Here is a 22,832-nt window from a genome sequence, read left to right on the forward strand (position 1 = left end):
AATAATTCTTCTGCAGAAAATCATCTTAAGCAGAGTGAAAAAGGAAACTAGATCTGCCTAGTGATATCATGTCCAAATATAAGATACATTTTTTTGTACTTTTAAGAAGCTTATTCTATTTACAAAGATTATGCTAATTTAGGAATTACAAGTGCTGATAATGTGAAAAATAGCATTCTTAATATTTTATATTGCCAATTAAATGAAACAAAAGGTTTGTGTTTGTTTTTCTTTTTCCCTTTTTTTCCTCTTAACTATGAGTTTACGTGATTGCACTAAATATTGCCACCCAAGTTCATGTATACATGTGAGTTTTTTGATGCTGGTGGTATTAGGATTTCAGATGAAGATATTGAATAAAATTCTTTCCACTGACACAGCAGGTAAACTTAGATAGTTTTGGATAAGGAGCTTTATAGCAGGAACTGTGACCACAGCTCATAAATGCAGCTTCCACCTCTCCCAGAGGAAAGAGGAAATCCAGGGATACTTTCACCTTAAAGACAATTATTTCATCTCCTGGGTGTCCTTCTAACACTGTGTTCCTCTGACAATGGGGGCACAAATGAATGCCTGTGGGGACAAATTGCCAGCTCTCAGGTTAATCCATACTAAACAGAAGAGTTTGAATTAGTCAATGTATGCTAGAAATTGAATTAGTGTCACTGGACATGCATTGAGCACAGATTTTAGACCAAAGTTAGATTTTAGACCAAGAGTAGGTTTTTAAACCAAGATTTCTAGTCATAAAAGAGAAATTAAGGTTGAAAAAAATATATAACAATTGTTATACTTCAGATTCACAAGCAAAATATTTAAAATAATTTTATTTCTGAGACACGCAATCCCTCAGAAGTTTATGACCAACACATTTCTTACATCCATGACATCAGCATGTAAAAATAACCAAGCATTCATCATCACCCCAAAATTAGTCTCAACTAATTCAAGATCTAGATTTGTGAAACCAGAATAAAATTTTACTTCATTAATAAAATCAAAGCAAATATAAACCAATGGTGAAAATCTTATTTTAAAAGCATGTGCTTTCTACTGATTTTCTATTACATGAGAGAGACAGAGAAAAAAAAAGAAAGAAAGAAAGAAAGAAAAAGAAAGAAAAAATCAGAGTGAACCAAAGCAGGAGGCCGGTCCATATTCCCAAACAAAATAAAAACATTTACATACAGTCATTTTAGAAACCTACAATCCTGCATTTTTTGCTTTGCCAGAATGTGCCCAACAGTACTTCAAACAGCATTCACTTATTTCAGATTCTTCACAGAATGCCAGTTATCCCCTTTCACCCCAGCTAATGCACACCAAAGGTGATTATTTCTGTTGAAGAAACTTGCTACAATCAGGTTTCAGTTGATTTATTTTTTCAGTTACTTTTTTTCAGTTGATTTAATTATTAGGTAAGTGTCATGCACTTCTGCATTCTGCATGAGAGTGAGAATGAGGTGTCTGTTACTGTTCTTACTGTTTTACCTGTTTTAGTGTCATGATGTTGCAGTGATTAACCAGGGGTGCGCTGTGTGCTGACTGCCATACAAGTAAAAAACAAAAACTTGATGCACACTCCAAAAAGACCAAGAAAGGGAAGCCCTGCTTGGACTATCACTGCCTGTGGCATGGCTCAAAAAAGGATGGGAAAATAGAATGGAAAAGAAAAAGGGCCAACACTTCTAAGGGACAGCATCTTCTCTAGAAACTGCGTGGTACCTCTGTTTGCAGGGACTGGGATGGGGCAGTGGTACTGAATGCCTGAAAAGATTTTTCACTCTTTAGATCTTCTTTAACAATGATTTACAACTGGGAGATATTTTCAAAACTCGGCAACAATTTTTCAACAATGAAAGTCAACATTCAATGTAGGACCCTTTTTTTATTCCCACATTAGTTTGTACACAGGTTCTCATGCTTCACTCATGCTGCTGCTTACATCCATTTCACCTGACTGATAGACCACGCACAGTTGGTATAGAGCCTGTTTATAATGAGGTATTTGGGAGCAGAGAGTCAAATGTTTTTATATAAGTATTATACTAGCCAGAGGATCAGGGTGATGAAGCATTCTCTGAAATACTCAAATGAAATACTCAAAGGAAACTAAGGCTGTTAGTTTAGTTACTTTTTAAAAATCACTCTACACTAAAAAATCAGCGATTGAGGAAAAGTCAATTTGCAGTTAGAATAAGATACTGATTGCAAAAAGATGACTTTTAAACCAGCTGCCTCATCATTTCTGTTGGCAATATAAGAAACAAGTTTCAGGCTCTGATTTTAGCCACAAGAAGTGAAGGCCAGTTGCCAATTATTAATACAAAAGATAACCAATTCTTAATATATGAACAAAAAATATAGGAAAATCGATTGATACATTAGTAGAACAAGACTTTTATTCATTTATTTATTTTCAAGAATAGGATGACAAATGACTTCATGTTTCTGTATTTGGTGTCTGGAAAACAATATATCAATAACAATCCAATAGAATATTTAACTGTATGGCTGGGGAAAAGGTATGACACAAGGGTTGTAAGGTTTTCTGCTCAAAAGTTTGTTGTTCCTGTCTAAAATGAGCTTCTCTAATAAAATGTTACTTTCTTACAAATCTTATGTCCAAGGGAAAAGTTGTCTGTGTATACCAAAAGCATAAAGTCAGAAAGCATAAAACCACTATAAACAGAAAATGGAAAGAAAAATATCTGTAAATGTTCAAAGAAAAAAAAAACTGTGTTGTGTTTGGCTCAATTTTCAGGTAGCTTATGAGAAACAATATTGGTTCTGTTATTTAAGACAGGATTCTAGAGAAAATAATTAGGGATCTGGAAACCATGCATATGTGTATGAATTCATGTGTATATTTATATCTAAGGAGAATTTTGGGATGGAACTTAGGAAAAAAAAATAAACATGTATGCAGGCTCATAGATTTTATCACAGAAAGGAAAATAAGAGAATTCTAAGGCTGGGGTTTCTGTGTGTGTGTGTGACTTGCCTAGGTTTTTAAGATCAAGAAGTTAATGCTTCATTTTTGTTTTTCATTCGTTTTTTGCATTCCTATTTTGCATCCCTTAGTTTTAAAAAAAAAAAAAATATTGATTGCGTTTATAGACTTTGTTTTACATCTAGTTATTCCTTTCACAAAGACGTATTTATCTGTGAAATCAAAGAACTAACTTTTTTCTCTTCCTATAAAATGTGAAACTCATCCAAGTCTTACTATAAGTGGCATTAGGCAATTTCATAAATATATGTGGTTTTTTTTTGTTTTTCTTTTTTTTATACAGAACAAACATCAATCAGTTCTTCAAAAATTCTGCACTACTTTCATCTGAATTCACATCAATACATTTTATAATTATTTACGTTCACTGAAAATATCCCCTAAATGTGGCCAAGAGACAAAAAATGTCTTCAAATAATAATACTGATAAAACTGGTATTATTGGAAAAGGGAACTTTTGTCTTAGTAAAAGAAAATGTAGACACGATTAAACCCTCTCCAAAATGCAGATGTCATTGTTTTCTACTTAAGAACTCTTCACAAGAGTTCCCAACTGTATCCAGAGAGATACAATTAAGCAGTGCTTAATGGAGTTTTCTCACTTGTGGACCAGTGGACAGATACAATCCTCTGAAAATCTCCAGTGGACTTTCTTGCACTTCTCATCAGACTGGCTTCAGGATGACTGCCAGAAGAGCTGCCCAGAGGTTTGCAAGGCTTGCCCGGGAGGACTGAGCCATAGCTTCAATTCCCCTGCAGCCCAAGTGGCTTAAACTGCCATTTGTGAGATTGTGCCCTCATTATGGGATTGCAAACTCAAAGTCTTTTTCTGCTTTTTACAGCACCAGGAATCTTTCATTCTTTAATACCTAAGGGCCTGCAGTCAATTGGAAGTGTACGGGTACTTTTGCAGCAACATCTACAGCCTAATGGTTAAAACAGTTTGTGGGGAAGCATGAACTTGGAGTCACGTGAACTGACACAGAAAACAAATCTGAATCTCTGTCTTTATTTGCTGGATTAGACAACTGCAGAAATGGAGGATAGTTTCACCAGTTTCTTTCTGGAAAAAGAAAAAAAAAGTCTTTGTGGTCCTCTGATATGAATGTATGGAGGACCTTTGAGCATTAGTGAGTGAAGGCAACTCCATGTTTTCTACATGCAGATGCCTAACAAAAATAGAAATCCAGATATGCCTCTGTTCTTCTGTCTCTTACTCGAGACGGATTGTTTTTATGTAAAACTAAATTTTAATAAAGTATTTAATTGATCTGACATTTGATACAACATCAAAGAGATGAACGCATGGTCAAAGGCTCTGCTAAACTAAATCTTCACTAGCTGTATGTTTATTGTTTCCTTTCATTTCTCTAAAAATCATTCTGAGAGATAATACCAGGTTGTTGAAAAATAAATCAGTTAAATTTAATATTAAATGAACTATTTTGTGTTTGGCTTTCTGATAAATGCAGAGGGCAAATTATAACTAACAAGATGGTTAAAAAAAATGCTCAGACTAAAAATCCACAAATCATAACAAATGAGGGAGCACACGGAGATGTGTTTACTCAAAGTAAAGAATTTATGACATGAGAGTGATATCCAATTAAATTTTAAAAATAGAGTACAGTTTAAAATTGCTCTGCTTAATACTTACCACCCCCTGCATACTGTATTGTTTAAATATGATAGGGCAGAATTCCATTAAATATTTATTAGTAAATTCAGTCATGGCGAATGATTTCCCACTCATTCAATGTATAATAGTGCTGCAATCAAGCTTCTTTTGTTTCTCAATAATCACTGCATCAGCAATCTCTAATTACATATGGAGATGCAGAAAAATTAGAGAAGTGAAGAAAGAGACACCTCCTCTGGTAACTAGTTCCCCTTCATTTCTTCAGAACAATTAAAATACCCATATACATTAGCAAGATGGAACATTCTGAGAAACAGGTCTCCAGTAGAAAGCACTTGAAAATGCATTATATTTGTGTGTTTCATTTTTTAGGTGGAAGTAGATTTATTATTTTTTTCTTTATGAATAAACTAGGAACACTCTAAGACGTTTTTAATGTTGTTTTTTCTTCCTCAAAAAATGAGACTGACTACACAGTTTAGGAAGAACTTCAGATAACTCTACACCTTTTGTTCAATAGAAGAAGTCTTTTCTAAGATTTTGCTTAACTTCAGAAAGCCACAGCTGCATTTGGAGGACCAATTTGCTTAACAGCAGTACAGGGTTTTAGCTCACACCTAGGTAATATCTGAAAGCCACAGAGAGAAAACACCAGTATTTACAAGTCCATTACCAATCTGGATCAGCTTGTCATCTTGAGCCAGCAAAAAGCCAAGTGTAATTTGAGCACCAGGGGTGCTTTTATTTTTGATAACTACTGTTCAGATGCCAACACATTGCAAAATTTGAAGCTAGCTATAAACTAGGTATATATTAATATAATAATAGCAATAAAATAATAATAACAATAATAATAATAATAGAAACAATATAATTAGAGCTCCAGGGACAACTGGGATTCCACAAGAAATTTTGTATGCGTAATGTACATAACACTTTTCTTAGAAAAAAAAATCTAAGAAAAGAGCTCCTTTGAAAAATGTTGGATGAGGTTATGTAAACTGTAAAATGTGACACATATCTGTTGTAAGGTGATTTACTTGCTTTTCTGCAAGTTGCTTTTCAATTTCCTCCTTGATTTACTTCTCCAAGTTGTGTCTTGACAAAATCCATATTTAAAGTTCCTGAAGGCAAGGAGTGTCTTTTTTGTATCTATCACCCCGGGGTCAGGATTGGTATTAGTGTAGGTGTAATATAATTCAAACTTTTTTTTTTTTTTTTCAGGATTTATTCTCTAAAGTTGCTCAACATAACCTTGTTCCATCACAAAAACTAAAGCAGAAAGGATGGAGATTTTCTTGTTGCCTCATGTAAGAGTTAGTATTCGAGGACAGGATTTGTAAAACATCTAAGGTATTTCCATTGTTTCAGGCTTAAAAGTGAAAGGCAGATGAAAAAGCAAATCAAGGGAAGTTTGTTATTATTTTTCCAGCAGTAAAAGAAAAATTAGACCTTTTAAAAGAATCTCAATTATTATGATTCATCTTGCTTTGGGTGTGTAATTTGTCCAGATCCATCTTCGGGATGGTATAACTAACATCATACAAAGCCAATTTAAGAATCTTGTCATTGTAACAATGGACAAACTCTGGCAGTAAAAGGAACAAAGCTCCGACAACTCACAGCCAGCATGAGACAGCTTCAAATATTTTAATGAAATTATAGCATAAGATGACAATGTTTTTGAAAGCTACAGAAAAACTCCTTGTAAACAGAATGCGTTCATCTTATCTGGTGACGTAATTAAATCACAGGATGTTACGTACTCAGCAAGGAGCTGAGCATATGTTTGCATGGGTAATCAGAAGTGAAAGATACTCAAGGAAGACTTGATTGTTTTTTTTTTTCTGGAATGAAATATGGAGTAGCTCATTAAAAGCTCTTATTTCAAATGAGAGAACTTTCACTCTGTTTTTCAATTAAGATCCGGATGATGCTCCAAATCTCCACTGATTTCCACTTTAGGTTCTTTAGTAAGAGCAGAACAAGATGTCTGTACTACTGTGAAAGATGTTCTGTACAGTATTCTGTACTCAGTATTGCCTTTGAGGATTTTTTATTTTATTTTTTTTTACACTGAAAAACTCATCTAGTGGCTTTAATATAACACATTTGTTAATATATTTTGTTCACATTTCAATGAGAAACATTCTAGAGTCTGAAATACTGATGACGCTTTTCAATAGGTAATACTTTTTTGATGATGAATGGCCAAAGAAAATGAGGTTAATTTAACAACTTCCATTATTTCTTTCCCTAACTCTTTTCACTTGATTAGGATATGCACTCACTGAAATATGTAGCAATAGTAGGAAAATCCAAAGAAATGTATTGAACTTACATGGCAAGATTTTGGCAGTGCCCCACTTCCATCCGCCTCCAAGAACTCCACAGTCCCCAAGGTCAGTGCAGGAGGGCAGGAAGTGCTCCAGGCACGCAGCACAAGTTCCCCTGCGGCCTGTGGAGAGGCCCCTGGTGGAGCAGGCTGTCCCCTGCCCATGGGTCCCACACGGAGCAGATCTCCACGCTGCAGCCCGTGGAGGAGCCCCCGGTGGAGCAGGTGGATGTGGCCTGGAGGAGGCTGCGGCCCATGGAGAGCCCCCGCAGGAGCAGGCCCCGGGCCGGAGCTGCAGCCCATGGAGAGGAGCCCACGCAGGAGGGGGGTCTGGGGGGAGCTGCCGCCCGTGGGGGACCCGTGCTGGAGCAGTTTGCTCCTGGGGGATGGACCCCGTGGTATGGAGCCGTGTGGGAGCAGTTCTTGAAGAGCTGCTGCCTGTGGGCAGCCCCCGCAGGCTCAGTTCGGGAAGGACGGTATCCCGTGGGAGGGACCCTCTGGAGCTGGGGCAGAGGGTTAACATGAAGGAGCGATGGAGACAAAGCATCATGGACTGACATTCAGCATTCATTTCCCGTTCCCTTGAGCTGCTCAGAGGGACTACGTAGCAGGATTGGGGCGGGGGGGGGGGGGGGGGGGGGGGGGGGGTGGGGGGGGGGGGGGGGGGGGGGGGGGGGGGGGGGGGGGGGGGGGGGGGGGCGGAGGAAGATGTTTTTAGTTTGCTTTTATCTTCCCAGTGCTCTAATCTGAAAGTGATAGGCAATAGATTATACTAATCTTCCTATGCCAAGTCTGTTTAGCCTGTGATGGTATTTGCTAACAAGATCCCTTTCCTCTCAACCCTTGAGCCCGTTTTCATCTTATTTTCTCCCCCTTTCCTACTGAGGAGGGGGAGTTAGCAGTTGTGGTGGAGTTTAGCTAGCCATCAGTGTGAGACCACCATAAGAAAATCCTTTAAAACATAACTGTTCTTAAAAAAAAAATGAAAATGAATGTTAAGAACTGAGTATCTGCGCCTTATCACAGAGTCCTTACATGCCAGCTAAATATTAATTCTGTGTTACTGAGAAATTAAAAGTTAGTTTATTGCCCAAATAAAAGGACTCATTAAGTTTTTCTTGGGCACCATTACATCCCCAATGCTGGCACACAAGGTACTGAAAAAGAAATCAGAGCTGTATTTTAATCTGAAAATAGTAATCAATGGCATAGCAGTTATGTAGTTAAACGTTGATTCCATTTTGGAGGGGGAGGGTGGGAGTTTGTGCCACATTGAGTCAGGTCCCACATGTATGAAAAAGAGAAAATCTTCATACATTGAGGAAACGCCTTGTCATTATTTCATTGTGTCCTAGCTCACAAGATATGGAACTATAATCATAGGTAGCAAGAAGGAGCAGACCAACTATCTTTGGTATGAGAATACAGTCATTTTTTCCAGGTAATGTAAATAAAAACTCTTAATTGAAGTCTATTTTTTTTAATTATCCTTTTAGCCGTATAGATGTAGGTCCACATGGGAAGATCAAAGTGAATCTTGAGAAAGAGCAGGTGTGCAAAGAGCAGTCTAAGAGAAACATTCATGTCAAAAATCTTCAAAGCACAACAAAATAAAGTTGAAAATTCATTTCCTCACTCTATTTGTCAGAAATCTTCTTTAAGATTTTATTCTAATTTTACTAATCAGCTGTCTGGTTTAAATACTGGAGAAATACTTGAACATATTTCATATCAATGTATATCTCTTTAAACTTTTAAACCAAGACGGAATTGTTTAAATAAACAAGTGAAAGAACATAAAACCTACATGGGCACTAAATAAACAAGTGAATAGTAACTCACAAATTTATAACCCAGGACTCTGACAAAGCTGTTGTTCTTGGTTGAACATGTTATTTCTACAACAGTATCTCTGTAAATATGGGCCTTATTCTACTTTGCATGGAAATCAGCAAAGGTGCATGAAAGTCTAAATTTTGTGATGTTTCTTGTAATAGTTTTGGCATGTGCCAACCAGTATAGTTCCAAGAGTCCCCCAACCCACCAATCTCTGGCCATGTCTTAGGAGACCAGAACATCCAAGGAGACATTCTTCATAGCAATGTTCATACTGTGGAGGACTCAGGCACTGTAGTAGACTAGGCTGGGAATCTAGACTAGTACCTGGGAATCATCTCAGGCATCTTGTGAGTGTACATGTTAGCATACTGCTTCTCATACTGTTGCATTTCAAGTTACTTCTACTACTACAAATATTTTTAAACCTCTTCAGCCCAACTACATGATGGAACATGCTGGCAAATACCAACTTGCATTCATATCTATGCAATTCCATTCCAGTTAACAGGCTTGGACAACTGTGACTTCAAAGAAACTTTTTTTGTTTGTTTTGGTTTTGTTTTGTTTTGTTTTCCCAATTGATCAAAGAATTTGAGCTGAAGAAAACCTTTGGGACTAATATAGAAAAAAGCCATAAATTATCATGCAGGTCAAACTTGTGAATATCTTGAATGTCTAAAATGTCTCAAGGAGGGCTCCAACATCCCACTTTGAAAATTAGTAGTTACTTTTGCAAATCTTGTCCATAATGAACAATCATGATGTTGTTTTCAGTCAGTGTCCGCTTCAGGCACTTAAAAAATTTTCCATCTTTTAAGACTACCCAGAGATTTCCTAACTTTTTAATATGTTTTAAGTATGGGTTTAAAACAAAGAGAAAGAACAGAAAAATAAAATTTTATTGGGAAGTGGAGAAGTCTTCAACAAGTGATTAAATGTCTTTATTCACCTCAAGGGTGAAGTAAAACATTAAAACTTTGAGAGGTCAACATTGCAGTTTTGTTCACACAGACTCGTTAAGCCTCAGGCAACACACTCTGTTGTTATAGACACTTTCAACCCTGCTCTGTTTGTGTTTTGTTTAGTTAATTTAACAGATGTGCATAGCTTGCAATTGTGCTTTTGTTTTATTGCTCTCTTTAATAGTCTGGAGAGATGAATGATGGTTGGTCAGTTCCTTCTTAGGCAAGCTAAATAAAAATTTGACTATGTAAAAAAATGGTATTTCTTTTGCTAGCAAACCCCAAATTACAAATGTTCCTTCTCTCCATTCTCTTTCTGCCCCTCTCAAAACTGTGCAAAGTCCAGAAAAGATTGGCTGCTTTAAACCATATTTTTGTATTCTCAAAGTTTGTTGAGAAAGGAAAATCAAAACTATTTTTTTCTGAAGAAGTTCTCCACACTAGCAGAGTATGTTAAACCTTATTAGTGTTCAAGTACTACTAAAGCATAGAGAAGGGTTTCCTGCAGAAATGAATCGCTACATGTTTTTCCTTCAGACAAGGCCAAGCCTTGTCAGTATTTGTTAGTTGTCCTCATTCAGATACTGTGTATTTTTAGTATCATTCTAGTAAAAAACAGTACATATCTCCAAGGGGAAATTTTGTCAGGATGTTCTGATTATTGGAACCTGACAATTCCAGTGGTCTTCTATCCTCTGGACACAAAATATCTGCATTCTATCTGTCTGTTTTAAAACCAGCAGGACCACTATCCCAATCTGAAAACCTTTGTCACTTGAAATATATTTGTGAAGATTAAAAAAAAAAAAAAATCAGAAAATTTCTGCTTTGACATATACCAGGGACATCAAATATTCAAAAGGCAAGAAAGCAAAATAAATCAGCATCATGATATAACATGATTGCATGTGTCATTTAAAGAAAATGTGGGAGTAATGCCTTATCTTTATCCATAAGCCACTAGTTGGTAAATATTGTATTAAAGGAATGTGCTTCCTTAGAAATGCATTTCTGTTGGTCTAAATGCTGGTGTTTTTCAGTAACTCATTTCATCTTTGCATTTTTCACTAAAATACATGCTGTCAATTAGACATGTAAGCATACCCAGGAGAACATCTTAACTAAATCAATAACTAATACTGATAACAAAAATAAATTAAAGTTGTATAAACAGAGGGAAAAAAAAAATCACGGTATATCCATAGTATGGCCTTTCTGATCTACGCCTTCTAGCCCTTTGTCATTTGTTTAACCAGACAGAGATTTGAGGTGGGAGGAACGTTGCTTTGGAGGCCAGCCTGACTGGACATGGTAGTACTGCAGCCTTCCCTCCTGCCAGTACAGACGTGTTCCCACAACATCACGCTCCCAGAAGTACTGCATCACCATGCTTGTCATGACTATGCTTCCTGCCTGCCACTTTGCATCTTTTCATAAGTTCTAATTTCTATTCCTAATGTGCTTGTTGCTCATCAAGTGTATAAATTTTTGTGCTCTCCTTCATGGTGCCATTTGTATAGCTTAGGAGTCACTAGATGACAAGTATGACAACTATTGCAGTGGACTAAAGGGGACTCTTTGTCAGGGAGTATAGTGCTAGGACAAGGAGTAATGTCTGTAAATTAAAATAGAGTAGGTTTAGATTAGCAAGAGGTTCTTCATCATGCGGGTAAAGCCTACTCCACCAGGGGCCTCACCAGAGGCCGCAGAGGAACTTCTGCTGCATACCTGGAGCACCTCCTGCCCTCCTGCTGCATTGACCTTGGGGCCTGCAGGGCTGCTTCTCTCACTCCTCACTCTCCCAGCTGCTGTTGCACAGCAGGGTTTTTTTCCCCCTCCTTCTTAAATCTGCTCTCACAGAGGTGCAAACATCATTGCTCATTGGCTTGGCTCTGACCAGCAGCAGGTCCCTTTGGAGCCACCTGAAACTGGCCCTTATCTAAATGGGGCAGCTGCTGGAATCTTCTTACAGAGGCCACCCCTGCAGCCCCCGGTACCAAAACCTTTCCACGTAACCCCAATACAAGAGCTTTTTGTATACTGGAAGTCTTTTATAATGATTTTTACTCACTTTCCTGTCAAAGGACTTTAAAAAATAAAATAAAAGTAACCTTTTACATAAAATGTGTTTGCCAGCCTCAGCATTGCAACTTTTTATGAAATATTGCTGATTAATATAAATATAAATAACATTTCTAAGACCAGAAATAATGCTTAACACAGGGCCTCAGAAATGCCACCTAGAATAAACTATTAGTTAGGCATTCTACAACTTTTTTTTTTTTTTTTTTTTTTTTTTTTTTTCCCCAAAGCACGAATATCTAGATTATAAGGCAAACATTTGTTTCCTGGTTGCTGCTTCTTTATAAAAAAACCCAAATTTTGGAAGACAATTTAAATCCTTTGCCATGCTTCTCTTAGAAATCTCTTCCCATTGTAAATTGGCAGGTGTTTTCTCTCCTTCTTGCAGGTAATTTTCTGCACTCACCTCCCCTGATTTTTTCTCACTAATTCTGCCAATTGATCAAGGTTGTGTTTAATTCCAAACATTTCATATTTGCATTAATTTCAATTTTCATCCAAAACTTTGATGTGATTGTAGAATCAAAGAATAATTTTGTTTGGAAAGTACTTTTACTCCCACTTGTTGCTCAAGCAAGAACTTCTTCAAACCTAGACGAGGTTTCTAAGAGTCATACCTAGTCAAGGTTTGAATAAATCATAAATCCAAGGATGGAGATTCCATGTCCTTGTTGAGTAGCCTGCTAATTTGTGACTGCATTTATTTTTTTGGGGAAAAAAAAAAAAAAATCTGACTCTATCTAAATTTAAACTCTACATTAATGAAAATAATCAGTAGAAAATGGTTCATCCCAGATCCATGTGAGACATCGCTTGAAATATTCTTCCAGTCTGTTATTTTCTGGTAAACACCTGGTGAGGTTTTTAATCAGCTGCACTTGAACTTAATATATTTGTGGTATATCTGCGCCATGATCTTGCCAGGCACAGAGGTGAAACTAACTGGTCTATGGCGGTGATGTTTCCCTACTTCCAGTCAGTGGGAACTCCATTGGACTGCCACGACTTCTCAAATACGATGGACAGTGGCATAGCGACTTCATCCACCAGTTCCCTCAGGACGTGAGGATGGCATCTCATGCATCTTCCCTGAAGAGTATTTCTATTAATCACTGTGTGTGCTAAATTCTATTCTTCCCTTTTCCTACTTTCATTCTTTCTTTTTACTAGTCAAAAGTGCTGTAACTTCATGGTCATTTTCCCATCCTGAGACATTCTCTGAGATTTTGCTAGTGGTTAGATTTAATGCTGAGAAGTTAACCTGTTACAAACAGGTAGAGAAATGCTAGCAGGTTAAGAGCATTGCCCTTGTAAGTCTGGCACAGTATTAGGTTCCAAGACTGGGTCAGGTAAGTTGTCCCAGCCGCACTGCTACAAATGCTACCCTTTCTTCTACAGTTAGTAAATAGATGAATAAATTAGATTCAAAACCATCAGAGATGCTTCTCTTCCTGGAGTGTGCACTATATATATATTATATATATAATATATACACACACACACATAATCCAGGGAATTGAAGCAGATATTCTTCTTGGAACCTTCACTTAGTAAATTATGTTTTTAACAGCACATCTCTGAATAGTTCATAGAGATGGAAAGATGTGTCAGGAAGAATAGGAGAAAAGTGTTTCACCCTCCAAATTTAGTTTCTCAATTTTCTGATTGGAGAAGTGCTTCAGTGTAATATCTGACGTTAATCAAGCTAGCAACCTGTGCATTGCTTATATAATCATTACCATGGTATGTTGTATCAGCTGCCTTGAAGGTATGAAGCAGATGCAAATGTACAAAATATATGCACATTTATTTGCCATTCTTAAAGTATGCAATCAGGCTAGATCCAGTGAAGTGCACAGCATTATTAATTCTTGCTGACATCAGATGTGAGGCACAATACTTTATGGGGTTAGGTTGCATGAGCCTGATTCTCTGCTACTTTTGACGTTATCATTAGTAACAATTATACAAAGAACAGTCAGTCACCACAAGTTGAAGCAGTAGCTTCTCTCTGAGTTTGGCCTGAGTATAAATGATGACATGAATGGCTGGCAGTACAGAATCAGATGCCTAATAGGCATATTCCATGAGCATTATTTACATTTCCCATTTCACTACTGCATGATGAAACAAACTCTGGGGAAAAACAAAAAAATAAATAAACGCTTTAGATCATAAATATAGCTATAAAGTACAAATGGCAAACTCTAAATTCAGTCAACAAGTGCATTTTACTTGGATTGTGCCCTCATTCCAGACACTTGATATCTACCAAATTCATGCTGGGTATCTTGTATTTCTGACCCAGCAGAAACAGAGCTAGCACAAGCTTTTGTTACTTTGGAGCAGATCGTGACCGATATATCTCTGTAAAATGAGTGCTCTTATTAAAGTCTTTAATAAATAGAACATGTTTACAGGAACTATCAGATTCCCATTTTTACTTGTCACATTCTCTATTTCATTTCACTGTCCTCTCTCAACAAAAGAGACAATATCCAAGTAAATGTAGCTGTATCTACTGTAAAACCCAGATTAGTGTGATGTCTATATTTTTACAGGAAGCAACTTCTCACCTTTGAAAATCCTAAAGACACTTTAATGAACCTGCATTTATTTGCTTCTCTCTATGCAAATCTGTTTTTAGGTTTATGCCTTAAAACAAATATAATTCATCCCCCCTTGTTATCAAAACGAGAAACATCAAATGCAGAGGTCATATGCCCCACCCAAGACAGATTTTTCTGATTTAAAACAACTGGTAGAAATTTAGCTTGATGACTGATAATATATTTTCAAGATAACACTTTATCAAAAGCACGACAGCAGCTGTGAAATCTCAGAGTTTCTCCTCTCTCCTCTATGACACCTTGATAAGGCAATTACAGCATAATTACCTTAACAAGTGGCATTACAGGAAATTATTGTCATTCTCCTGTTAAAATAAACATAATCATCAGCAAGTGTATTCTAGATTCCCCAATCAGCATGTGATTAACCGGAGTTAGCTCAGAAAAGAGAGTGTAATAGGTGGGCAATAATTGACAAGTTACCAGAAAAGAATAATATATATATATATAGATGTGTATATATATATTAGTTATATATATGCATATGTAAAGTTCTGTAGGCTTTATTGGAGGCTAAACTAGATCTTCACCTGATTATTTACAAAAAAAAAAATCCTCTTCAAAGCTTTAGTATTATTTTACATGAAGCAAGAAAATCCTGAAGAAGGCTACCTAAAAATATTTAGGTAAACAGCCAGATTAACTTAAAAATATTATTTGTACTTAAGTATCCATACTTGTGAACCTGCCTTACATTTATGTGCTTTTGTCTATTTTTCTGAAAAATCATGTAGATTTACTTTATATTACTATGTTCTACTGAGGGTGCCACTTCAAGTTTCATGTCATCTTTATAAAAAGTTAGTTACAGAACCTCATTTTCTCTTCCATCACAAGTTAGCTTCTTGAGTACAATTCAAGAAGCCAAATAATGGGCTATGCTCTGTCTCAAATATCATTTGAAATATGTTTTTAACCTATCCCATCAAAATTTACTTATGAAACATTAGTTATTTCAGAATGTTCTAACAGAATAGCTAACAGAATTTTCAAATTCTTAAAGATTTGATTCTAATTATAAACATATTACTCTTCAAAACACAGAAAATGTCTAAGCGACATCTTTGTACTCTTTAATTCAAAAATTAACAAAATCCCCAATACCCAAAAGCAAACCTCAGATTGTGATGATCAATATAATCTTATAAATGGTTGTTCTCTAAAAGTCAACAAAAAGGCTCAGACTCTGAACATGTGCATACAATCCATCATTAATTTCCACACCTTAACTATAATTAATAAGAACAAAATATGAGGTGATAGCACAGACATGACACCCTCAGTTATGCATTATACTGATCACAGAAGCATGAATTTATTTAGATGGCTGCATGGCACTCATTTATGTAGGCATCTGTTATACACACTCACACATATGCAAAAACAAGGTAAATACCTTCCCTTACAGGTAACCAAAAGCCTTGTGGAGAATCCCCTTAGTCTCACCAGTGAGTTCATAAAGTTGACATGACCCAACCTGAAGTACTCATTGTAAAATCAAGCCTACAATGTTGGATTTTGCACAAAAATCTGACAGAGGAAAAGATAATGTACTTTTTTCACCCACTATCTTAGTAGTGGACGATTCATCCAGTATAAGTAGGAGTAATCACACCTAAAAAAAACATGGAGCAGGACTATTGAGAAGACTCACTCTCCACTTGAAACTTGTTTGCTTTAACTTTATACAGATCGGTACTCATTGGGCTAAAGAACTGTAAATCTACCAGCATCCCCAGTCTCTACCTTGACACACTGAGTCCGTTTGATAGATAGGCTTCTGTGTTATTGTCCACATTTTTACTACTCACATTCTGAGTAGTTTACTGTTTTACATGAGGCTGAAAACCATGAGAAGGAGCTGTGTTTTATGGTAGGGTCCTGACAAAGGCAGGCATTGAAATGTTTTAGAAATAGAAGTTAGGATTTGTCTCACATTCTTCATTTTTGTCAGCGAAGTTCCATATAATTTAAGTCACTCATCAAGACTTGTTTTGCAGTCAGTGGAAGCAGATAGGTACCTCTGTGAGACATCTGTCTTGAAATGAGATGAACTTTTAAATGGCTAAACTTAAGCAAGTTCTGGTGTGTCCTATCATAAATCACTTTTTAGGTCTATTGCTCATTTACATGATAGGGAAAAAGGTCCCCAGGAGCTGTCATTGACCTACAATTAGGAAACCTAAGTTTTGTTCCTGGTGTCACTAAGCAGCAGCAAACTGTGAGAAAGTACTTGTATTTTCCACAGTATGGCCTAAAATTTCTGTAAGTATGGACCAAAGTGTTTTCAAACTCACCAAACAAAATCATACTTAAGGGAAAAAGAGAGAAAGAGAGAAAGAAAATTGCCTACCGTTTATTATTTTTTTAAAAAAGCAACCTGAAATATAATTTACTGCCACAGGTGTTGCTCTATAAAAAAGATTCTAATTTTAAGTTTGAGAATTCATCTTTAAAAATTCAATAGCAGGTAGCATTATTTTAAGTGCTCCTCAAAAGTGGAAATGAAATAATCTTTCTCCTAATGATATTGGTTTAACTATCAGATAGGGAAATAGGTAGGATCTATATTTTTAAATTGTATTAAGAGCACTCTCCAAAATGGTAAGTCAAGATTTTAAGTAAATTCACAAGTGTAAATGTCAGGGACTGACATTGTTTCTGAATATGCTCTTTTTTTTTTTTCCAATAAGGATTGCTTGTTTCTTTGCTCTTGTCAAATAAACATCAAAGAGTAAAAGGACAAACTGTCATGTTTGGAATGAAGAATATAACTATCTATGCATAGCAGTAAACTATGGGAACAAAAGTGCAGCTGGTGAGGGAAATGATGGAAAATTGATGGTGCCCTTGGAAGCTCCAAGTGAAAAAAATCTATTAAACAGGATCCAAGGTCATACTTTTCTGCGTACAGAAGGAATTATACCTATATATTTAAAAAAAAATAGTTAAAAGCCTTTCTTAGCTTTCTTAGATTTTGACTACCTTTTTGTTATGTTTCTTAGTCAAATAAATAAAAATAAGAGCCTTTATTTGTTGCTTTCTTTGAAAATTACCAATCCACCCATTTTCTCCTAGATAGAGATGATTTAAGATTCCTAGAATGAAGCTTATGAATTCCTGTATCATATAAATTTCTCAATTAATAGAGAAAGATTTTTAGTGAAGTTTATAAAAGTCAACTTTCTTCTCTGCCTGCTTAGCAACCCTCTCCATCTTTGCAAAACCTCATATGTATACAGAAAATATGAACGTAGTGAGCTCAGTATTTTTTGCCCACAGGAAGTCAGGATAATCTTTTATTTTAAAACATGCACAAGACTGATAAATAGATTGCAGGGGAAAAGAATGCAGGCAAGGGAGAAAAGGAAAGGCAGGACTCCAGTAGAGGAGAGGTCTCTGTGTATGGGAATACCTCCATATAATTGAGTAAACCCACAGGCTCATCCAAAAATTAAGGGTCAGTACTTGTTTCTTTTACTGGCAGACAACAACGGATCAATCAAATGAAAAATATGGAGGTATGCTGTTGGAAAAACGTCTGCTTAACTTTACTGAAAATATGTTTGAAAACGAGCGACTAAAGAAAAACCTTTTTCAAACTTCATTCACTGAACACTTTTAAAACCGAGTCTGCTGTGAATGAGTCATGGACATACAAGTCATTTAAAACTATTTGCTCTGGTGAGCAATCCAACATATACACCTACTGAAGAGCTATTTTCATTCTGTGGATAGCATCAGTAATGTAATTATGGCTAACTCTAAACACAGTTCCAGATTTCTCCACGTGGCTTCATGATCTCTGTTCCACAGGTAAATATCTCTGATATTTATGCTGATATGATGCTGTTATTTTTGACGAATAACACAAATAAAGTACTCCTCACAGACAACAATCAGAAATAATGCAGGTGGCTGCTCATAACCTACTTTAGTGATGAAAAACACTCTAATGGAAAAAGCCTATTGAGACTGGTAGGGTATAAAAACCACAGAATCACAAAATGGTTTGGGTTGGAAGGGAACATAAAGATCATCCAATTTCAATGGGCAGGGACACCTCCCACCTCCAGGTTGCTCTAAGCCCCATCCAGGCTGATCTTGAACACTTCCAGGGATGGGGCATCCATAATGTCTCTGGGCAACCTGTGCCAGTGCCTAATCACCCTCATAATAAGGAAATTCTTTCTAATGTCTAATCTAAATCTATCCTTTTTTATTTTTTAATGCCATTCCCCCTTGTCCTAGCACTGCACTCAGACTGACAAAAGTCCCTCCCCAGCTTCCCTGTAGACCCCTTTAGGTACTGGAAGGCTGCTGTAAGGCTCCCTGGAGCCTTCTCTTCTCCAGGCTGAACAACCCCAACTCCTGCAGCCTGTCTGCATAGGAGAGGTGCTCCAGCCCCTTGATCTCTTCTTGGCCCTCTTCTGGACTCACTTCAACAGGTCTGTGTTCTTCTTGTTCTGGGGGCCCCCAGAGCTGAACGCAGCCACTCCAAGTTCAGTCTCACAAGAGCAGAGCAGAGGGGGAGAACCCCCTCCCTCACCCTGCTGGCCATGCTGCTTTTGATGCAGCCCAGGACACTGTTGGCTTTCTGGGCTGCAGGCACACATTGCCGGCTCATGTTGAGCTTCTCATCCATCAACACCCCCAGGTCCTCCTCCTCGGGGCTGCTCTCAATCCATTCCCCACCCAGTCTGTATTTGTTCTTAAGATTGCCCTAGCCTGATTTTATTAAGAATAATTAAACTTTCAAGAACTTTTAATTACACTTTTCAAGAAACTTTTGAAATCACTACCTTCAAGCTTTTTTTCAAGCTTTTTTTTTTTTTTTTTTTTTTTTTGTATTATGAATGTACTATTAGTTGAGATTATTTTATTTTTAGTATTTAAGAATACTTTTCTTCTGGGGCAAAATTGTAGTTAAGTTTATTGAAAGGAAGTTCTTTTGATCGTAGTGGTGATCAAAGTGGTGAGTGCATGCATATAGAGGCTACCTGGTTGGATATCAATATAGATGAGCTATATTTCTTTAGACTGCTAAATTATTAACTGATAGGGTACTAGAACATAGTAAGAAATAAGATAAAGGATAAGGACTACTAAAAGCTGGTAAGTCTTTAATCAAGACTCAGTCTTGCATACTAAATAATATCAATACAGAAAAATCCAGAAGTCTTTCTGCAAAAAGTGCATTTTAATGTCAAGAAGAATGGTCAGTTAACTCAATATCATCAGTTCATACTTTTTATTCCATCTTATAGGACATGCAGTAATGTATGTGCAATTTTTTTAAATGTTTTTTTTTTTTTTAAATCTCTTTGTAAAATCACCTCTTTTTGCATGTTATTAGGAGGGAAAGCATTGGTTCTCTAAGAATGTTTTTAAAAGTAGCAAAATTTATTAAATGTAGGATGTAACAGCATTGAGTACATGTTTTTTTGTGTTGTCTCCGTAGCATGCAATAAAACTCTTTCAAAAAGGTGTATGAATCATAAAAGAACTATATTAGCCTATTATGATCAGTGATGAGCCAATATTTTCCATATAATTATATACACCTCTGATAATAACATAGGAACCAATAAATATATCGTTGTGTGGGTGGGCTGACTGCAACAGGTCATGATAAAGATTTTGTTAGAAGATATCCCCATATAGGTGTTCATTTCATTTGATTTCATTTGCACATCTATTATATTTCAAAGCAAATTAATTATACAGTACTGAGAAGAAGGACTAAGAAAATACTACAGAGAGAGATAACTATCTCACAGCCCTGATATGTATTAACAACACCAAACTACAATTTGAACTCTTAGTTGCATATTAGTGTAACTTAATTCTTTTTGTTTTACTGCATTTGCATTTTCTTTTCATTCCTTTTCTTTTCATGTGCATAAAATTGTTTTACTGTATTTGCATTTTCTTGTTTCAATTGATGATATGTGACTCAGTAAAATGCTTAGGCATATACCTGAAGTTAGGCAGATGGAAAGAGCAGTCAATTAAATGGATTGAGTTCTAAGGGGGAAAAAAAAATGCCCAAGTTTTACTAAAAACAAATGTGGACAAAATCCAGGTCTATTTAATCATGTCCTTACAATTCGCATCATGCAATGAAGAAAGATATAGTCTGGAAATCCACTTGAACTAAAGCCCCTGACCAAAGCAGGGCCATCTTCCAAGTTACCTAGGGTTTCTCGAAAGCCATGTTATTCTTCATTACCCACTGTTATGGAAGACAAGACAGCAATGGCACCGCCCTTCAATGTTCCTTCTCCTGGTGACACAAAAACAGTCCTTGCACACTACATGCTCTGCTCCTCACTGAAAGGGACACCAAAGACACAGGGATCTACCTTGCACATATGCATGGAGGAGCAGGATGAGGCCCTTGGTGCTACTTGTGTTTATGCAAGTGTTATTTATATGGCTGGAGGTGCTTATGTGGGAATGCATGCACTGTATAGGTGTGCTTGCTTGTGCATCTATCAGAATATAGGTTCAGCCTCACTACTGGTTGAGCCTGGAGCATGGGCCATGCTGATATGTACAGTATCCACAACCAGGACCTGGTGACTGGTGATTTCTCTCCTCAGCAAACTCCTAATAGCATGATGGCATATGACGAGCAGAGCCTTTTTCTGAAGGAACGATTCATTTAGTTAACACCTCATCTGAAGCTGTGTGAACAACGAATAGATGACTACACACTGTATGTTGTGTGAGTTTCCTCTCATATTCATAGTTCTGCATACTTTCCAGTTTTCTTCAGATACTTTCAGAGAAAAGTATGACACAAAACCAAGCATCAGAATCCAGTAACTGTGATTTATTTGGATGACAATACTACACACAGACAGAAAGAAATCCTTCCTTGATATATTTCAGATTTCATTTCTTATCATTATGAACTTGACATCTATCTTGCCTGTGGTGCCAGGGAAGCCTCTAATTCCTGGAGCTGTTTTGACATTTTTTAGTGTTGGAGTAGAACCACTTGAATATGTTGTTTTTTCCTCTTATAATGAGGTGTTGAAAATACAGAACAGTATCAAATCTTTTTTCAGCTTAAAAATTTTATCTTTCATATTTGAAATAAACATTTCTGAAAAAAATATGACTGGATCCATACTAGTGAAAATAAATTAGTTGTTTGTTTTTTATCTATGGAAATATTTATTTCTCTTTTCCGTTAAAGGTATGTACATTAGAAATGGGAAAACATATCTGCATGTATCCCACCTACGGATAGACATTATCTTAGTGTCATATCTGAGTATCAGTGACAAAACTTCAAACACATATTGAAGAAATTAAAAGAATTAGCACATATATACCATTTTATATAAAATTTTTGTGCTCATCATTTTGTGCTCATCAATGTACCTCACAAAGAAAAGCATACTTGTGTTTGAATTTCTAAAGAAAGAGATATTTTCTGTTCCACGTATCCATAACTATTATCCTTTGAAATGAACAGAAGTTCTTTTGGCCTATGATGGCTCATAACCCTTCTTTTTCACTCATGACTAAGTTGTCTTTTAGGTGCTTGATCCAGTGCTATTTTACAGCAAAGGGAAAACTTTAATATTGTTATTCCAAGATCAGAGCTCAGACTTCTAGAACAAATTTTGTTCTTACATTTCGAGTGGGTGAAAGAGGAAAAAGAAAAGGCAGTTTTAATGAATGAATTACGTTATACAAGCTTTTCCTTTATCAGCCAAACCAACAAATTAAGTTATTTCATCTCTCAGTTTGCCAGTCTTTCAAATAAGTTCCTACCATGGATTGCCAGCTTTCAAGTTAGATTTGTGAGGTGGCTTTACCCTGCTGGGCAGCTGAGCTCCACCACAACCACTCTCTCACTCCCCCTCCTCAATGGGAAAAGGGGAAAAAATAGAATGAAAAAGGGCTCAAGGGTTGAGATAGACAGGATGATCAGTTACCAATTATTGTCACAAGAGAAACAGACTCAACACAGGGAGATTAATATAATGTATTGCCTATCACTAGCAAACTAAAACAGTGAGAAAATAAAAGCAAACTGAACATGTCTTCCCCTCACATCCACCCTCTAATCCCTCCACTCCCCTCCTCCCCCAGAGCAACACAGGGGAATGTGGGCTTCTGTAAGTCCCTGAAACTTCATCCCTGCCGCTCCTTCATGGTCACTCTCTGCCCCTGCTCCATGCGGGCTCCTTCCCAAACTGAGCCTGTGGGGGCTGCCTACAGGCAGCAGCTCTTCAAGAACTGCTCCCACACGGCTCTGTACCATGGGGTCCATCCCCCAGGAGCAAACTGCTCCAGCACGGTCCCCCACGGG

The sequence above is a fragment of the Cygnus olor genome, chromosome 2, assembly GCF_009769625.2.
Source record: "Cygnus olor isolate bCygOlo1 chromosome 2, bCygOlo1.pri.v2, whole genome shotgun sequence".
Taxonomy (NCBI): Eukaryota; Metazoa; Chordata; class Aves; order Anseriformes; family Anatidae; genus Cygnus; species Cygnus olor.